Raw genomic sequence first — 9,095 nt, 5'->3', positions numbered from 1 at the left:
TGGAGCCATTTGTTAGGAATTATTTATTAAATATAAAATGGACTTGTTTTTTATATGCCATACTACCGCTATGGACATTTTATTTATTTATTTATTATATACATACGGCCTAAGCCAATTACAACAGTTACATGAAGAAACATAAATGCAAGAAACTGAACAAAAAGAACATAAAACTATTTAGCAAAACAAACAAGGGCAAAACAATAATAGTATACAATATATTCAAAAAAACGAAAGACCAAAAACTTTGAGCTAAACCACGCCAATCCAACTTCATCCCACACTGTTTAGTCGCGAAGAGATCTACGAAAGGCCGGAAGATCTATCCCAAAAAATTCCAAGTCGTGTGATGAATTGACAGAATTATTTATCAGAATTTTCATAGCTTACCAATTTAAAAACTCACCGCTCGTCACTGCTAGACACCCCTACTCTAAGTATATTGATAACTTTTCACATGGAGAAGTTCAAACGATGGGCGGTGTTTGGTCTTTTCAGATGGCACTATCCAGAGCCTATCACCGAATTCCTCTCTCCACAGATCCTCTCTGCGTTTTTCTGCAGAGGTCTCCAAGTCAGTTGTAACTTTAAGGAAACTCCTTCTCGATCCCAGTTTCGGAGGAGCCATTCGATGGTCGTAAAGGGGGTGTCTAGGGTCATGGATCTGTTTATACCTTTTTGTGTCCGCTGCTACGTTTCTCCTGATATTGGGTGAAGCGATTCCTATTATAGGATCAAGTTTGTGCACCAGTGTGGGCTTAAGGCAGCCGGACACCAGTCTCGCCATGTCATTTACAGCAATATCCACTTATTTGGCGTGTGTTGACTTCTGCCAAACGGGACAAGCGTACTCTGCTGCGGAGACACACAAACCCAAGGCAAAAGTGCGGAGTACATGTGGAGATGCTACCCAAGATGAACTGGTGAACTTTCGTAAAATGTTATTCCTGGCGGAGACTTTCTGTATAGTATTGGTGCAGTACTGCTTATAGGAAAGGGTCCTATCCAGAGTTACACCAAGATATTTGGGTGTTTGGTAGTGTTCAATTCTCTCTCCTTTCCACATGATCGTATTTTTTAGGTGGAAGGCACAGAGTTAAGTTTTCTTTGGGTTTGGCTTTAACATATTTTTTTCATAGTATTCCCCAAGTATGTTAAAAGTTCGGGCAAGTCTTTCCTCCACCAGCTGGAAAGAGTCCTCTTGAGCAGCCACTGATGTGTCATCAGCGTAGATGAATTACCTGGTCTCTTCTGGTATGCCCCTATTTGCTAATTTAGTTTTATTAATATGCAAAAATAGCGACACACACATCTAAAAAAAATATTTCAACGAAAAACAAAACTTCCTTATAAAAAATAAAGATATAAAAAATTATGAAGAAAAAATATACTTCCCATACCGGGAATCGAACCCGAGCCTCCTGGGTGAAAGCCAGGTATCCTAGCCACTAGACCATATGGGATATACAGATAATTCGTAATGAAAATCAAGTGTGTCTGTGTAATGCGGCTATTCTTAAAAGTATTTCACTAATACACCGCAAGACAAATAAATTTACGAGTTCTCAAAAAAAACTAAAATTGACATATAATGAATTATTCTTGATATTTAATTAGTTTTTTTTATATTGTTTGACATATGTGATGACTACTCGTTATTTCAAGGTTAAAATAAAAAATCTTACTCATGAATTGTACTTAGAAATTGCCATTATATATCAGGTATCAGATTACCCGAACCTTAGAGACCCATAACGGTTCATTTATGGTCGAGTGTTTGTGATGGAATAATAAAAGACATGTTATTTTTTAATTCATATTTAAGAAGTAGGTTCTTATCGCTTTATTTTAAATTAAAGTATTTTACATTTAAACATATTTATAACATTTAAAAATATTTAGTACTTAGTGAATTCACCTTTATTTTTTATAACATGTAAAATTCTATTATTTAGAGAAGCGTAAAGCGAATCTAAAATTTCTGATGTTATTTCTTCTTCCCAAACTTGAATTAAGTTTTTTTTTAATTCCTCAATGTTTTTTGATTTTTTTTTCCCGACTTTTTTTTTCATAATCGCCCATAAATTTTCTATCGGGTTCAAATCAGGGCTATTCCCGGGCCACGTCAACGATTTTAAGCCAATTTTCTCCTTGAATTCATTGATCTATAAAAAAACAATAAATTATTTATCATGTGGTCACAAAATGCATTTAAAAATATATATATTTGTACTCACAGTGCGGGCTCTATGGCACGGCGCAGAATCGTCCTGAAAAATTGGGTCCGCGGTATACTGCGTAATGTCCTCGATTGTTGGAATAATATGTTTTTTTAACACTTTTTTGTATTGAATGGCATTCATCGTACCCTGTACAAAATTTAGAGGTCCTAAACCGTATGCTGTCATGCACCCCCAAATCATCACGTAGGTTGAATGTTTAACGGTTCGAGTGACGCACGACGGATGATATCTTTCCCCACGTTTTCGTCGAACTATCTTTCTGCCGTCTGGACCAAAAAGGTTGAATTTTGATTCATCAGAGAAAACAACATTTTGCCAATCCTCCAAGGTCCAATTCTGGTGCTCTTTCGCCCAATCCAGTCTAGCCTTCTTCATTTTGTCCGTGAGTAATGGTTTCTTTGCGGGACTCCGTGCTTGGAAACCATGCTCCAACAGCCGCCTGGACACTGTTTTTACTTAAAATGTTGATGTGCTGGTAGACTGCACCTCTGCGTGTATTTCAAGTGCCGTTAAAAATCGATCGCGCATAACAATTTTTTTTATTAAGCGATCATCTCGGGCAGATGTCACGCGCCCCCGTCCGCTTCCTTTTTTCCGTTCTATGGATCCAGTTTCTTGGATTTTTTTTAATAAAAACCTCACTGCACCTTCTAAATACCCAACTCGACGAGATATTTCACAATTAGATATGTTTTCTTGCGACAATGTGATTATTTTGGATTTTATCGCAATCGACATTTGCTTTGCACTTTCCATGATTGTTGTGTTATGTTCACTCAAACGCGGGTAAAACAAGACTGTTGAGACATTTTAAAATGTAAATATTGTAGAAAGGTGACACATAGTGTCTTTAATTTATTAAACAAAAGAAAGAGGTATCGATAAAGGATTTCTTAGAAAAAGGGTTCAGTAAAGTCAAGGGGCGCGGTAGCAGGTAAACTCGTAATTTTTTTTGTCTTGCGGTGTATGTTCATAGGTTATAGATGTTCTATTTTATCAAAGCATGTAATAGTTTAAATCATAATATCAATAAAAATGAAAATGAATATTCAATTTAGAAAAATACATAGTATTCATTTTTGGGGAAACTCTATGATTGTACTAGTTACTAGTTACATGAAAAAAATATGGTTCAGGAAGATGCTAAATGCTGATAACCTTGCAACGTGCAGGCCAATTTTTATTAGATTAAATTTATTAACTGTGAAGGTTATTTATACAATGGAACTTTGTCTAATTGTTAAATCAAGATTTAAATAAAAAGTACAGTGTACAAAAAAAATGCATTTTCATAACACTAGGAATAAAAGTAAATTAATAACTGCATTGGTGAAACAATAATTTATACAAAGGGAGCCCATAATGCATAACAGTAAACAATATTTATTTATTTATTAGCTCCTCAAAAAAAATAAGAATATGAATTGTAATAAAAAAATTGCAAGAGTGTTAAATGTTTCTAATAAAAATGGTTTTTATAGTAGACACGAATATTTGGAAGATGCCATTGAATAAATTAAAATACATTAAATGTAAATAATGTAAGCAATATACACCATAACTAATATAATGTTTTTACTGTTTGTGTTTTCTTAATTTTTTATTCATTAAATTTATTGTTTTTATTTTTTAATTTTTAGTTTGAATTTTTATTGCATTTTTTATTTGTTTTAAGTCAGACTGTAAGATATTGCCAGTGCTAATAAGTCCGCCATTTAACCGTGTATACATTTATTATTATTATTTTATTTTTCACATTGTTTATATTACAGTTGATAATGATTTATCATTATTATCATTAATGCGTTTCCTTTTTTTGGTGATTTTGTATATTGACCAGTGAGCAAGTTTTGTATTAACCGACATCGTTAGACTGGGGAGGATTGTCAACTCATGCTTGAATTTGTACTAAGTATACGAATTATAAGGAAATATTGTTGGACTCTCACAAGTCTTATGTGGGCTACTACGAGACCCAGCGGCTGATCAATCAAATGTGGTTAACGATCAAAACACAAGTTTTTATTTCATCAAAATTCCATAATAGGCTCATTATTTTTTGGTACGTGGGAATTTTTCGTTTGAAATTATATTTATTTTACAGAAACATACAGTCAACCATAGAATTAAGAATAGTCCAGAAACCGCATACGCGTACCAAAGAGAAGGCGACTAAACTACTCTTAAACGAGTAGTTTTACGTTTTGACCCATTAGTTTCTTTGTAGACGTCGCTCAGTACGCAACTCACGACTTAAATTCAACTATGCCGTGTTGTGTCGATTTAAAGCGTAGAAATGCTGCTGGGATAAAAAAGAAACATGATGGTATCATATTTCATGTGTAAGTAGTAAATGCATGTGTAAGTAATTAAGTAAGCATTACTCAAAAAAAAAAATATTTTTACGCCTGTCAGATTATCAAAGAAATCAAAATGGACCATTTGTTAGTGTTGCCAGGGTAGTTAATTTTTTTACGCTACTTTTTATTAATAAGAGTAATAATTATCTAGAGAAGCCCTGAAGCTCTATTGCGTAGAACAAAAGCGTTTCAAATTTGCGGTTTGTCTTTAGTTTGACAAAAAACGTGTAACGGACGGTTTCAGTTTAACCCCTTACAATTCTCCTTTGTGGTCAATAAGCATATAATGATTTTTCTCCGTATGGGCGACTCTATAGGTTATTCTCTTCAATTCGTGCCTCATATCTGAGGATGGCGATTACGCCTGACTCTAGGCATGGCTCGTCTGTGGACAGTCTCCCTCCACCTGGAACGGTCTTGCTCTTCTATAGGCATTCGTCAGTGATAATTCTGATAATGCAGTGACTGTGCCGCTCCATCTTGTCGGTTGACGTCCACGCGACTTTGTCCATTCGACACTTTCCAGGATAATAGTTTTCTCCAAACTATCAGAGTTTCCCCTGGAAATATGCCCAAAGAACTGCAGGATTCTTCTCTCGCACATGGATGTTAGTCTTTCTCCCATGTCCAGTTCCTGGAGTATAGATGCATTCGTGCGTCTGGCCGTCCACGGAATCCGCAGCATTCGCCGCCAACACCACATGTTAAACCAGTCAATGACAGGTCATCTTGATACGCCTAGACAAACATCTCAGTTAAAACATATTTGGAGTTTTCTTAAGCAATTTTGCATAATTTTTTTATGGAAATCATCCTAGGATGTATAGAATATTGTAACCAATAAATATACCGATTCGAGAATTTGCCACGGTGAAATGAAAGTGATTTTAATGTGTTCTGTATAGAACATTATATTTCTGCAGATTTGCAACTTTCTTACGGACCTTTGACGATATAAGAAAAATCCCTTTTCCTTTCTTATGTAGGTATACGTCTCGTTGTTTGGTAACCCAAATTAAGCAATATTATATCGGAAAAGGGAGATCGATACAGCTGTGTTAAGTATGCGGGTCCCGGCTCCACTTTGCGGCTGGATCAAAAGATTTTCCCTTGCTCAAATTATTTATATTATATCCAAAAACTGTGACCGGCGTTGTTCAATCATGATTGGAATTCTCCCATGAAAAAAAAACAAAAAATACATGCGTATTTCTAAACACTCCTAATTTGTTGATGGATCTAGTAAGTAATTATTTTGTAGAATTTTAATTATATTTAATAAATCATCTTACTGTTTTTGAAATGTAGCATAGAATGTGTGTATATGTAATTACTTTCAATTAGGTGTAAATATAATCGATATCATAAGATTTAAAAAAATAATCAATCTTAGCAAATAAAATATTTTCAAAATCTATTATGGAAAAAAAAATCCACAATAACCATAATAACCATGAAACCATTATTTATGAGTTTATGCATAAATTATTAATTATTTTGTCTATCAATGTTTATATAAAGATTAATTATTTTCAAGATTTTTGTTGTAGGTGTATTTATTTAAATATCGTTATGTTTAACCCAACGACCGCACATTTCGTTAGAGAAAACATTTATCTTCTTAACATTTGTGAGATTAAAAAAATATATTTTTAAAACTTTTTGTACATAATTTAAGTTGTACATTGGCGGGCTTATCGCCAAATGTCAATTTCTTTCACCTAGCTCATTATATATAGGGCGTCTGCGAAAAATTAACTCTTGATAATTAGATAAATAGTATTGAATTAGCATAACGTTTTGGTTTTTTATGATAATTTTAAAACGTATCATATTTTAGCGTAATTACATTAAAAATAATAACAAAGTCTCCCACAAAATTCTTTAATAACTTAGCAAGTAAAATACCAAACATTTGAATTAAACTTAAAATTAATTCATTGAAGTGCTTACTTCTTAAAGCATTATTTATTTACCATTTTTTCTTGATGTAATACTCGTAAATAATTTTGTATACAAAACTTCAGTTAGCATATTAAAATCTATTAACACCTAATTTTTCATCTCAGTTGTATAAAATTTTTAAATAAGGATGCTGCCAGCAGTTAAGCTAAAAATAATGTATACACAAAAGCTCTATAATGAGGAGTTGTGATATTTAATACAAGTGACAGATTATGAAGGCGGCTTTATGCTTTTACTAATATTCTCTATAAAGCTTCGGGAAACAAACAAGCTTGTTATGAGAGATTCCCTCAGACTTAGCAGGCAGTAAAGTGGGCGCCCGAGCGGCATGTTTATAATATTTACATAAAACAGCCTTAAAAAATGTTATAACTATGATATGTACATAGTATGTTGATGTGATTTAAAACAGCAAAGAAAAAATGTACTAAAAACTGCCTGTTTCACTATAATTTCTTTCCTGATAAGGATGCTAAATTAACTATTACATTGTCACTTGATCTTTGAGCAAAATAAATTAGTCGCATAAAACCAAACTTAAGATTATTGGCAAATAGTCGTGTCTGCAAATTTAAAAATTTCATAGACAACATAATAACATAATATCGTAGTTTCACAGAAAAACGGGTGGCAGAAAATATTGAAAAAGTGACCTATTGGGTGATTTGAAAATTTAGCTACATATTGAAGCTCTTAGAAAATGTTTTGTTGGGAAATATACATAGCACATTGTACTCTACTACTAGGGATTACATATAAATATTTTTTAATTTAAACATTGTGTAAATATTATTTGTTGTATGAAAATGTGTTTTTTTCTTAAAATGCTAAATAAAGATTATGATTATTACTATTATTATTATTATTATTATTATTATTATTATTAAATAGAATAATTTCAGTCTTCTTTCGAAAATCTAATAAAATCCAAAGTGCAAATTTTTCAAGTACTAAATAGCTTATTTTATGGAATTTCCGAAACAAAAACAGAACATTAAATGTATTTTCTTTCAATATTTCTACAACGACATATTAAAAAAAGTTTCGCAAAGAGAGACGAATTATAAGATTTCCTAGCCCCTTTTCAAATGATTATTGTGATCTATCGGTATTTTTAATGGGTTAAAAACACGCTTAGAAAGTTACCCTTTTAACGAATTTGTATTTTGCATTTTATACTAAGACTTGTTAAAATTTAGAAAAAAGTTAAACGTACTGTTGGATAATTGTTGATGCAGAATTATTAGGGGTCCTTAAATCCTAAATATTATTTTACCATTCTCGAGTATTTTTACCCCTCTGGGTGCTTTATAATGTTCATATTGATCGCCCAAAATCACGACGCGTGCAAAATACAAGTAATGTGAGATTTCCAATTATAATAGATTCAACATCAAATTATTTATTATTGAATAGTAATGAAGCGAGTATTGCGTACTACGCTAGCTTTAGTGCTTGCATAGCGTGGGAACATTATGCTTCATGAAAGCACATTATTATTGCCAATATTGCACTAAAAATATTTATTCCATGTAATAAAATTATTAAAACATGCCTTTCTATGTAAAAAGTTGCATATTTCTAGCAGAAGGCTTTCGCATATTAAATTAAATTTAAATCAAAACCATTTATTTATGAGCAATAAAGTTTCAGCGTAATTACTGTTGTCAATTTGTTTTCTGCTATTCAATGAAATAATTATATTTATCCGTATTTTAAAAACAATAAATAATCCCGAAATCCAAGAAATTTGGTTCCATTTTTGGTAGATGATATGGATTTTTTTGTTATTAACGTATATTACAATTTATGTTAAATTTTCAAAATTGGAAATTTCCTACTTATATCATCACCATTCCCTTTCCGCACCTAATGGTGCCTTTAAAAAATATCTCAAAAATATCAACCATGTCGGGAATCAAACCCGAGATCTTTTGCATAGTAGTTTATTCATATTAGTTTTTTAGTATCTACGAACTAGGGAAATATCGTGGTGCGCAGATGATTTTTAAAAGACATATTTACAGAAAACTAAAACACGCCCTTTTTATATGATAATAGCAGATAATCGAATGAAAATATTATGTTTATTTTTATTTATTTATTATCTATATCCGTTTGTTATGTTTTAGAATTTGGAAATTACCATGCATAATGAAATACATTTATTCGAGTATATCTTAAATATCAATGACTACATATTTATTTCAATTATAAATAATGAATACAGATTGGATATGTAAAAATCTGAATTGTCCTTAATTTAATGACAAAACATTAAAGTTTCATATGTGTAGTTTTGCAAGCTTTAATTCGCAACTGGAATTTGTTTCGGTATAATATTGCAAATATATTGCGTTCATTATTTATCCCCAGGGCCATTAGCTCCTTAATTAGCTGGAAACGGAATGGATTACCATACTCCGAGAAGACTAAATGGCTACTGGCTACCACCACTAACTACATACTTTAGACCACCAAGAATCCACAATACCGTCACTTAATTTCTGCAATATTAAGCTCG

The 9,095-nt window shown here is 32.2% G+C and overlaps 1 non-coding gene across 1 annotated transcript; it reads right to left on the bottom strand.

Moving 5' to 3' along the window:
* Window positions 1-1,394: 1,394 nt before the first annotated feature.
* On the bottom strand, window positions 1,395-1,466 carry TRNAE-UUC (transfer RNA glutamic acid (anticodon UUC)). The gene has a single exon. It is a non-coding gene; the product is annotated as a tRNA-Glu (tRNA).
* Window positions 1,467-9,095: the final 7,629 nt, after the last annotated feature.

Source organism: Micrasema longulum, unplaced genomic scaffold (genome assembly GCF_059751315.1).
Source record: "Micrasema longulum isolate JH-2025_06_02 unplaced genomic scaffold, ASM5975131v1 h1tg001354l, whole genome shotgun sequence".
Taxonomy (NCBI): Eukaryota; Metazoa; Arthropoda; class Insecta; order Trichoptera; family Brachycentridae; genus Micrasema; species Micrasema longulum.
This window is presented reverse-complemented; position numbering and strand designations above follow the sequence as displayed.